This window comes from Eumetopias jubatus, unplaced genomic scaffold, assembly GCF_037043125.1.
Source record: "Eumetopias jubatus isolate StellerSeaLion01/CBP00866 unplaced genomic scaffold, mEumJub1_p1.0 scaffold_1, whole genome shotgun sequence".
Lineage (NCBI taxonomy): Eukaryota > Metazoa > Chordata > Mammalia > Carnivora > Otariidae > Eumetopias > Eumetopias jubatus.
The window spans coordinates 172052041-172063872 of NW_028274807.1; positions in this window are offsets into that span (position 1 = coordinate 172052041).

Below are 11832 nucleotides of genomic sequence, written 5' to 3' on the forward strand. Positions count from 1 at the left end.
GGAATTTCTCGCACCAACCCCCATAAACTCATTCACAGATACCCCTGGCAGACTAGACTATTATTCAGCCCCATCTTTGTGTGATATTGTCTCTCCAACCAGATAAACTTTTTGAAGATAGGGATCAAGTCCTATATTTGTGTACCCTTTGTAGCATCTAGTTCAGCTCTGGATACAGAATAGGTGCACAGCATTTACTGGCTTAATTCATTATTGGAACCACAAGAGTAGCCAGAAGAAATCACCCACAGACACACAGAAACCCTGGATGAGATGGAAAAGTGCAGCTGGTGTTTGGACATGAACAGGAGAGAGACCAATTTGGCGTGGAACTAGGAAAATGAGATATTTTTCCTGAGCCCTAGTTCTGGACGTCCTGTGAAGCTAAAAGAGGGCATGAGAGGGGACGGGTCCTGTATTTGTTGTCCTGTGTCTGGAGTTTAGAAGAGACGGCCAATCAGTAAACTTGCACACGGTGGGGAGGGGGGTGTGGGAAGCATTGGCAAACTGTGGATGATTGAAGTTCTGGGAGGCAGCATGATAGCTACAGAAGAATGCAAAATTACAGAGTTATTACCACTTCATACCATATGGAAGTGACAGCTATACCATCTCTGAGCATCGCTGCCAACACTGTCCACAACCATATAAGCAAATAAAAAGGACTATTACTGTCTTATACATTATCTCCCTGTGACATAGGCAGAACCAGGAGTTTATTATCAACTCAGACATTTTCCCACATCTCCTGCTTCCCATCTGCAAGACTATCATCCTAAATTGCTCTGGTAGCCAAGCTAGATCTGGGGACTTGAAAAAATCTGGAGAAAGGCCTTATTATTTTATCCTAGTGTTTGAACTGAAAGGAAATCTTTTATCAAAAGAAAAAAAGAAAGCTCTTCTCCACAGAGGAATTCAGCTAATGCATGTAGAAAGAAAATATAAAATTAGAAAAATCACCACTTTGCAACTTCCATTGTAATAATTTACTTAGTTACCAGTAGATGCCAAGCCTCCTGAGCAAAAGGTAATGGGGAAAAAGATATTTATACAGCCCTAAAAAATTACCTTACATCCTACCAACTAATTATGCGGTGGAAAATGGAACTTTAAAAGGAAGAAATATGGCCATCACCCACATTAACCAAGTGATCAAATTTACCATCAACAACACTGGCACAACCAGACGTCATTTAGATCCTGATATCATTGGATAAGAACTATACAACATCACATAGCAATGTTTTTGCCAACAATGCCTGAGGATAAAATCAGGTTCAGAAGACCAGAGGCCTGAACTCTTCAAATAAATCAATGTCATGGGGAAAAAAAAAAAAAAAAAGGCAGGAGGCTATCTAGATTTAAAAGACAAAAATAAACATTATAACTAACGCAACATGACCCATGATTGGATCCTGGATTGAAAGAAATAAAAAATAGGGGCACCCGAATGGTGCAATCGGTTAAGCATCCAACTCTTGGTTTCTGGCTCAGGTCGTGATCTCAGGGTCGTGAGATCCAGCCCTGAGGTGGGCTCAGTGCTCAGCAGCGAGTCTGCTTGCGATTCTCTTTCCCTCGCCCTGCCCATCTCACTTGTTCTCTTTCTCTCTCTCTCAAATAAACAAATAAACTTAAAAAAATCCATAGAAGACATTTCTCGGCAACTAAATATTAGACTATATATTAAAGAAAAATTATGGAATTCTTAATTTGGGGGGTGTGATAATGGTATTGTGGTTATACAGGAGAATGTTCTTGTCCCTAGGAGATGTACCTTAAAGTATTGAGAAGTGGAATCTCATGGTGTCTGAAACTCATTCTCAAAAAATATGTATCTCTTTGATCTGAAAACAACTTATGTTTATGTATTTATACTTGTCTACATTATTCAAAAAACTAAAATCTTACCACACTTATAGATATTTCTATTACCATTCTTCTGACCATTTAATAGTTACACTGGAAAATTATTTTGTATCTTTAACGGTGGTAGTTAATAGCAATAAATTATTTTAAAATCTACATATAATCTTTTAGATAAAATGCAAAACAAGCTAGTAGTTATGAGTAGTAACTCCAAGTTATGAGTAATTCCATTTGTGGCAATATATCCCTCTTAGGGTCTTTCTAGGTCAACCAGAAAAAGCAAAGGGAATTAAGCATGAGAAAGGGGAAGTGAAACACTTGAATTTTTACAGGCTTCAATTTTGCCTATAAAATTATTTGACGGGCGTCTGAGTGGCTCAGTCGTTAAGCATCTGCCTTCAGCTCAGGTCCTGATCTCAGGGTCCTGGGATTGAGCCCCGCATCTCGCTCCCTGCTCAGCGGGAAGCCTGCTTCTCCCTCTCCTAACTCCCCCTGCTTGTGTTCCCTCTCTCACTGTGTCTCTCTCTGTCAAATAAATAAATAAAATCTTTAAAAAAATTATTTGATGATCGGTAGATCCAGTCACTAAATCAGGCACACTGCATCCAGTTGCTCATCAGGTAGAAGTCATAGCTTTTTCACTTCTTGTACTATCTCAGTGTATCCAGACCCAAGCAAGTTAACTGTTCCCCCTTAATTTTGTTCCCAGATTTGACGTTATATTTCCCTTTAACTGTAGTTTTAGGATATGGATAACCTGTATCATGAGTTCAACCCAGACGGTGTATATGAGGTCAATCCTTCATGAAACAGATCAGTTAGGCAGGGTCAGCCCAGGGAGGTGGGAGTAGAGGGATGGAGAGCGGAGGGATCCATACAGAGACATGCTATCGGTTGCTGGAGTGCCTAGCTGTCAATACTCAGCTGGTGTTTGATGGGTACCTGTGGGGTCCCCTAGGTCTATGCTAGGCATGGGGAGGGTGGAAAAGACAGCAGAATACAGCATGCTTTTGTTCTCTGCCTTTTCCTTAATCATGACCTTCCTTCCAAAGGAATTTCAAACGTGATGTTTAGAGGGTCACAAACAGGAAAATTGCCTTTTAATCGTGAGTTTTTGTCCTCAGCCGGTTGTTAATTGCATTTCCCTTGTCATTTCTTCTTTCCAGTAATATTTTGCAGACCTAGCAGCTGTGACTAGGAAGTCACCTAGATGCTGTCCAGGGCCTCCGGCCTTCCTTAATTACTTCCCCACCACCCAGGCACCTGTTCGCTCACACTGCAGTATTTCTGCATTAGAGGTACACATGGTCAAGATGATCCTTGGTCACTGAAACACTTAAAAAATTGGACATAGTATAGCAAGGGGAAGGAAATAACATCTTCTGAGAAGTTCCTCTATTCAGCTCTCCCTCAAACAAGTCATTTTATTTACATTTATTAACTGTGCTACCTCTTAGGAGGAGAAGGAGGAGGGAGCAGAAAGTACATCACTCAGCATCTGAAATACCTGGAGAAACAGATGAAATCAGCAATCCTTTGAAGCAAATGAACCATTCTGTAAAGATTAGTATCCATCAGAACAAAAATCAAACATATAGCATTCTGATCATCAAAAATAAATAAGGATATTTAAAAGAGATTATTATTTCCAAAAGAATCCCAGTCTTTGGAAAAACAAGGCCTTTATTTCTAAGCTTCTGAATACACTCTTTTGTACCTGAATGAAAAACAACAACAACACTGCAATAAAGTTCAAGGAAAATGTTTCTACATAGTAACAAGTGAATAGATCCAGTTTTTTAAAAAATGATTCAGGTAAGAATTTACTAATTATTTTTAACTTATGTGTATTGAATGATCATTTGACCTTCAGAGAAAGCAAAGTCTTTAAGTTTGTCTGGTTTTGGAAAAGTTCACTTGGTTTCGGAAGTGGGTGAAATGCTGCTATTAAAAAAGCCCTTCTATTATGTCTGTTGCCCTTGCTTTAAAAAAAAAAAAAAGAACGTGTACATTCTGACCCCAAATCAGTATTAGAAATTAAGTTCTGAGATTAAATTAGCCTTTATATCTCTTGCACTTAACTTATTTTCAGAACATTATCACAAGGGAAGAGGCATCAATATAAAAAACAAAAGGAAAAAAAGACTTATAATGTCAACCTATTTTGGAACAATGTTTTGAAGCAATTGAGTGGCACTTGGTGGCAAGTCAATCCATACTGAAAGCAAAGGAAGAAGAAAAACACTTTCATGAATTTTGTGGCATAATTTTTAATCAGCAAGTAATTAAATTTTGATTAAACACAGCCATTAAATTATGAATCCTATTTTGTGTCACCATCTCATTTGAAATGCAGCAGAAGCAAGAAGTCTTGAGGAAATGAGGAAACAGTAGAGTATGCCTTGAAAGTCTATTTTAGGGGAAAAGAAATAATGGATTTATATCATTGCCCCATAGAGAAGAAGCCTATTCAGGAAGTATAGGAAACTTTTTGCTCATAGGTTGGGACACCAGGCTAGAGAGAGGTATTCGGCAAATTTTAGCGTCTGTAAAGCACAAAATAGCAAAGAGAGTTGACGGATTTGGGTAGAATCTAGAATGTATGCATGGCTTTCAGAATAATTTCCAATGCTATGTTCTTAATTTCCCTGGTTCCTCCCACAGTGCCTGGCACATGGTGGGTACTTAATAGGTATTTATTACATAAACAAGTGTAGTCAATGTATTTCTTAGACATAGATCCTAGATATGAATAGGATGTTGGGTCTCTGAGAGTCATTTAAAGTGATAATGGAGATCCCTAAAGTATTATACACAAACTAGGTCACCCTGGTTATTTAATATTCATCTACATATTCTAAGAAAAGTACATCCATATACAAATTTTTATTAAATCACATTAGGGGCGCCTGGGTGGCTCAGTTGGTTAAGCATCTGCCTTCTGCTCAGGTCATGATCCCAGGGTCCTGGGATGGAGTCCAGTGTGGGGGTCCCTGCTCAGTGGGCAGTCTGCTTCTTCCTCTGCCCTTCCCCCCCACAGGCTTGTGTTCTCTCTCATTCTTTCTCTCCCTTTCTCTCTCTCTCCCTCCCTCCCCACTCATGTTCTCTCTTCTCTCTCTCTCTAAAAATAAAAAAGAATATCTATATGTAGTTATATCTTACAATATATATCTATATTGATAACTAATATCTAATGTAGATATATCTATACCCAATGTAGAATATTTATACAAGAGAATATTATTTAGCCAGAAAAACAAATGAACCACTGACATATGCTATAACATGGATGACCCTTGAAAACAATCATGCTAAGTCACCAAAGGCTGCATATTATATGATTCCATTCATGTGAAATGTCCAGCATAGACAAAGCTACAGGGACAGAAAGTAAATCAGTGTTGGCCTAGGGCTGGCAGGGAACGAGGGTGCTTGGGGGACATGGGGATGACTGCTATGGGGTATGAGATTTCTTGTTGAGATGGTGAAATGTTCCAAAATCAACTGTGATGAGATTGTGATTATGGAAAAAAAAAAACCCAAGGAATTGTACACTTTTAAATGGGTGAATTGTATATTAAATGAACTATTTATCAATAAAGCTGTCATAAGAGAAAATTCAGAAATGGGTTTGGGGGCACCTGGGTGGCTCAGTCGGTTAAGCAGCTGACTCCTGATTTTGGCTCAGGTCATGATCTCAGGGTCTTAGGATCAAGCCTTGTGTCAGGCTCTGTCCACACTCAGCAGGGAGTCTGCTGTCTACTTGAGGATTCTCTCTCCCTCTCCCTTTCTCTCCCCCCCCAAAATAAATAGAATATATGGGCTTAGATCCTATGACCTTTCACTCACTAATTAGGTAAGTTACTTTTCTGAAAAGGGGCCAATATAGTGTCTACCTCACTGGGTTGTTGCTATAATGTTTAAATAAGATATTCCTGGTAAAAAGCCTCAACTATAACAAGCATGTAAGCGGTAGTTATTATTAATTATTAAAGGACATTGGCCCATCCCCAGCTCCTGCTGCCATGTTTCATTTAGGGTGCATCTCAGGCCCCATAGCAGCATGTGAAAAGGTGAGCAGAGCCAGTCAAATTGCTGCTTTTTAGATTTAAATGGAGAAAAAGAGAGTTTAGGGTAAATGACTGTTTCAGTTTTCCAGGTCACAGGGCTTGGGTGAGCCCTGTGCAAATCGAAGTGATGAGGGAGCGGAAATAACTCTGAGGGGGCAGAGGGGAGCACAGAAGACATGCTCAGGAGAAGGCGAGATGCCACCAGTGGGGTTGAGGGTGACCGTTATCTAGAACTCCTTGAATTCCTACACTCGATCTTAGCCAAAAGGCGGAGAAGTGATTAGAACTCCCTGAATTCCTGATAATTTCTTTGTCTAATCTCAAACTATTTGTAACCATGCAGTGTGCTGGCACCTCCGTGGGAGTCAGTGTAACCAAGTGTTGAATAGCAGGGGTGCTGCGATCACATTGCACGGGTCGGAGACTCCCTTTCAAATCCTGGCTTAACACTTACTAGTTCTGTGACTTTGGGCAAGACATTGTCTTGGCTCCTTTCCAAATAAGAAATTTACCTCAGCTTTCTAAGCCTCAGTCACCTTATCTGTCCAATTGGTATCAGGTTAGAACTGCATTGTGGAAGGAATGAAATGAGATCATGCACCTAAATGCTCAGCATGTAGTAAATATTCAATAAATGAGAGATTATTAGTTAATACTACAGTCTCTCTTTTTTAATTAATGTAACTTTCCTCCTTACAAAGACATTTAAAATTATGTAGCTAGTTATACAAAGTCATTTACAATGTGAAGTCCTTTAGTTGAAATGTAAATTGTATGAAAGACCACTTGACAGTGAAAATTTTAGAAAGAGTGATCTACTCAAGCCCTTTGGCTGATGAAGGAAGAAGGGACATCTAAAGATTCAATAGTCCTTCCAGCTCACACAGCTAAACAGAAGTTATGCACAGATGAGAAGCCTTGCTCTCTGTCCACTGACCTTGAAACTGTTTTTTTTAAAGATTTTAATTTATTCATTTCAGAGAGAGAGAACAAGTGGAGAGGGAGAGGGAGAAGCAGACTCCCTGCTGAGCAAGGAGCCCAGTGCGGCCTTGATCCCAGGACTCAGAGATCATGACCTGAGCCAAAGTAGATGCATAACTGACTGAGCCACCCAGGTGCCCTGAGACTGAAACTATTAAATTAACTTAGTGAACTTTCCTATTGTCTTGACCAGCTCTTTATTATTAGTTTTTTAAACAGAAGGTACAATCAAAATCTTAATGCAACTTACTTTTTTATTATATCAATTATATTGTATAAATTATAATAAACTCAATCCGCTACTTATTATAGTTGGATTTTATTCCACCAAACTATTGGCTTGTCCATCTATATGGCCAAGTTCCACCAGGAAAGAGACTTTCCATGAGGAAATCACAAGAATGTTGTGGGTTCCTGGTGGCCTACCCTGTTATTCTGTCACCATGTCCCGGAGAAAGAATTCCTCATAGTGGAAGGACCAATGAGGTCATTCTGGGGGTGGCTCTTTTTTTTTTTTTTTTACATGATGTTAATACCAATTATCCTAGAACAGGGAGGGGAAAAAAAAATAAAACCCTTACTTTTTTTGTCAGATTTCCCAGAGGTGTGAGCATGGCACAGTTCCTTTCTCTTTTCTGCAATTATTATCAAATTAATTTGCTCCTGGCCCGGTTTACTTTTATTCATTTCTATAGACATTGCATCACACCCAGAGGCCTTTCCGTTTTCTATTGTTAGACAAATTTTCTCAAAATGTTTTAAGACTTTCTGCTTCTTGTTCATTCTGTTTTGTGGGTGAAGCATTTTTAGACTCTTTTCCTCCAGAGTCCTCTTGAGTTACAAAGTTAAATGATGCTCCATGGGTGGGAGACTTTGAGAAAGTTCTGACAGTTGTCAGAGGGCAGTTTGTGAGGTGATATTTATTGTCTGCCATTAGCTTGTCTGTGGATGTGTTTCTGGTGCCTTGTATGGTACATTTATTAACTTGGCATTAATCATCATAATAATGGTAAACACATTATAATAGAAACCATTTATTGTGGACTTACTATGTGCTAAGTGCTTTATATAGATGGTTCTATTTAATCCTAAGAGGTGGGTTTTATTAACTCTATTTGATAGGCAGAAGAAGGTTAAGAATTCCAAAAGTTAAGTTGCCCAAGATCATTCAGCTTGTAAGCAGCAAGCACTGCCTGAGTCCTAAGCTCTTATTTGTTATGTCCATTTTTCTTATACTATGGTCCTCAGACCAGCAGCACCAGCATTACCTGGGAAATTGTTAGAAAGGTGAATTCTTGAGCAACATCCCAGATCTACTGAATCAGAAATTCTTGGAGTGAGGGCCATCAATCTTTGTTTTAACAAGCCCTCTGGGTGATTCTGATGAATGCTGGACTTATAGAACGAGCAGCATCATGCTATACTTTATAGGCACAAAGGCATCACACCTGTAATTAGGGAGCTGGGAAATCTGTTTGGGAAATGATTCCAGGAACTTTGGGCAGCCTGGCCAGGAATTGACTGTGACTTCCTGGTTCTCAGTGGGAGGGCCGGGATTTCTCAGGGTTCTAGAGGACCCCAGGATCACCATGGGCTGCAGCTGACATTTCTCTGAATCCCTCAAACAGCTGGCATCTAAGTTCAGATGGTCTGCACCTAAGCCCCAAATAGTTATCATCCCCCTCATGCGCCTACCCCAAGCAAATCACTCACACTTTCCTAGTGACGAGGGAGAGCAGTGAGAGGGAGAAGGTGAAGGGTAGCTTCCCTTTGGGTATATACACACACACACTCTGGTGCAGCTGTGGCCCAATCAAAGCACATTGTCTGACTCTCCAGAGGGTGCCCCTTGCACCTGCTGACCTTCTGCCTGAGAGTTGCAGCCAGCACCTCATGAAAAAGTTCAATCCTAATACATACTTGTGTTAATTTCCTATTACTGCCATAACAAATGATCACAGACCTTGTGGCTTAAACAATGAAAATTTATTATCTTATAGTTCCACGGGTCCGAAGTCCAACATGGGCTTCACTGGACTGAAATCAAGGTGCTATCAAAGGCTGCATTCCTTTGCAGGGGCTCAAGGGGAGAAGCCATGTCCTTGCCTCTTGCATCTTCCAAAGGCATCCTGCATTTTTTGTCTTATGGCCGCTTTCTCCATCTTCCAAATCAAGTGTTGTATCTCTCTGAGCGTTCTTCCATAGTCACGTCTCCCTTGGACAACAGTTGAGAGGGGGAGGGTCTTCTGCTTTTAAGAACATCTGTGAATAGACTGGGCCCATCCTGAAGTCCACAAAAATCTCTCCATCTCAAGAACCTTAATGTAATCACATCTGCAAAGTCCCTTTTGCCATGTAAGTTAACATTTTTACAGGTTCTGAGATTAGGACATGGGCATTGTTGGAGGGTCATTATTCTGCCTACCAGAGTGTTCTTTTGTGGAATTGGGCAACATTTTCTTTTGGAGACTGTTGCAAATTTCAAGAAATAAAAACAAGAAGAGAAGATGAATTCATATATTATTTGTCAATTAGAGAAATATGTAAAACCATATTTCCTTGATTTCAAGACCATTCACTGGATATATACTCCTGCTTCAAAAACATTTTTTTGAGGTAAAAGGAAGTATGGCCACATTATAAGTGTCCACAGCTCATATCCATAGCTTCTATTATGTTAGGCAAGTTTTCCCAGAAAGAAGTTACTTCTTGGTAGCCAGGCTTTAGGTCACAGACCTCTGGGGAAACAGTAATTACAAGAATGGGGACTTAATTCATATGCTAAGCATTGGCTGAAGCCTGAAAGAGTAAAAGAGTAATGTATATTTGTACCTTTCAAATATATACAGGTGCTAAACACGTGTATATATACATATATATATATATACACACACATATACACATATGTATATTTTTACACGTATTTATACGTATATATATATACACAATATACACATACATATAGGTGCTATTGTAATTTCATATGCAGTTTCCTTTGCTAACTGCCTTCACAGTGGTATCTTGGCATTTCATTTTCTAAATAAATGGATGTGGAAAGTAAAACTGCTATTGGATGAGCATCTGAAATAAAAATACATGTATGGGGCACCTGGGTGGCTCAGTTGGTTAAGCGTCTGCCTTTGGCTCAGGTCACGAGTCCCGCATCGGGCTCCCTGCTCCACAGGAAGCCTGCTTCTCCCTCTCCCACTCCCCCTGCTTGTGTTCCCTCTCTTGCTGTGTCTCTCTCCATCAAATACATAAATCTTAAAAAAAATACATATTATTATATATGTATTTATGTTTCCTCTTCACAAATGAGATATCATTCTTAAAAAAGATGGGAATCATTCTTCTTCCTCATTTTCTTTGATTTCAAACATTGAGAAAGTCAGGATCTACAAGAGATCTACAAGAGTACCATGACTGTGATTTCTTATCTTATCTCCTTCTTTCCAAAAGCACATAAAACATCTTTTGCTTGATTTAAACTTCTTCTGGTATGATTCTAGCTTCTCATCTTTCTCTTCAATCACTGCTGTTCAGGAACATCAGGAAGATTAAATGGATGGTAAGTTTGGAGAAGGAAAATTATAGGCTGTACAGAGCTGTCAATCACAGTGCTTGCTGTGCCTTTAACATTGCTAAGGGGAAAATGCCCCACCCAGCAGAGGTACTAAAGGGGTAGCACTATTGGCTTCCTGGCAGACCACAGAGACATTGCAGGTTTGGTTCCAGACCACCCCAGTAAAGCAACTATGCACAATAAAGCAAGTCAAATGAATTTTTTGGTTTCCCAGTGCAGTATAAAAGTTCTGTCCATATTATACTGTAGTCTATTGAGTGTACAATAGCATTTTGTCTTAAAAAAATACATACCTTAATTTAAAAATACTTTATTGCAAAAAAAATGCTAACCATCATGTGAGCTTTCAGTGAGTCATAATCCTTTTGCTGGTGGACAGTCTTGCCTCAGTGTTGGTGGTGCTAAATGATCAGGGTGATGGTTGACAAAGATTGGGTGACCGTGGCAATTTCATTCTTTTTTTTTTTTAAAGATTTATTTATTTATTTGAGAGAAAATGAGAGAGAGGGAGAGCATGAGAAGGGGGAGGGTCAGAGGGAAAAGCAGACTCCCCGCTGAGCAGGGAGCCCGATGCGGGACTTGAATCCCAGGACTCCAGGATCATGACCTAAGCCGAAGGCAGTCGCTTAACCAACTGAGCCACCCAGGCGCCTGACTGTGGCAATTTCTTAAAAGAAGACAACAGTGAGGGGCGCCTGGGTGGCTTAGTCATTAAGCGTCTGCCTTCGGCTCAGGTCATGATCCTGGGGTCCTGGGATCGAGCCCCATATCAGGCTCCCTGCTCAGCGGGAAGCCTGCTTATCCCTCTCCCACTCCCCTGCTTATGTTCCTGCTCTCGCTGTGTCACTGTCAAATAAATAAATAAAATCTTAAAAAAAAAAAGACTACAGTGAAGTTGGCCACTTCGATTGACTCTTCCTTTCAGTAGCTTGTGATACTGTTTGATAGCATTTTACCCACAGTAGAACTTCTTTCAAAATTGGGGTCAATCCTCTCAACCCCTGCTGCTGTTTTATCAACTAAGTTTATGTAGTATTCTAAACACTTTGTTGTCATTTCAACAACCTTCACATCATCTTCACCAGGAGTAGATTCCATCTCAAGAAACCACTTTCTTTGCTCATACATAAGAAACAACTCCTCATCCATTCCAGTTTGATCATGAGATTGCAGCAATTCAGTGATGTCTTCAGGCTCCACTTCTGATTCTGGTTCTCTTGCTATTTCTACCACATGGGTAGTTACTTCCTCCACTCAAGTTTTGAACCCTTCAAACTCATCCATGAAACTTGCGATCAACTTCTAACAAATTCCTGTTCATGTTGACATTTT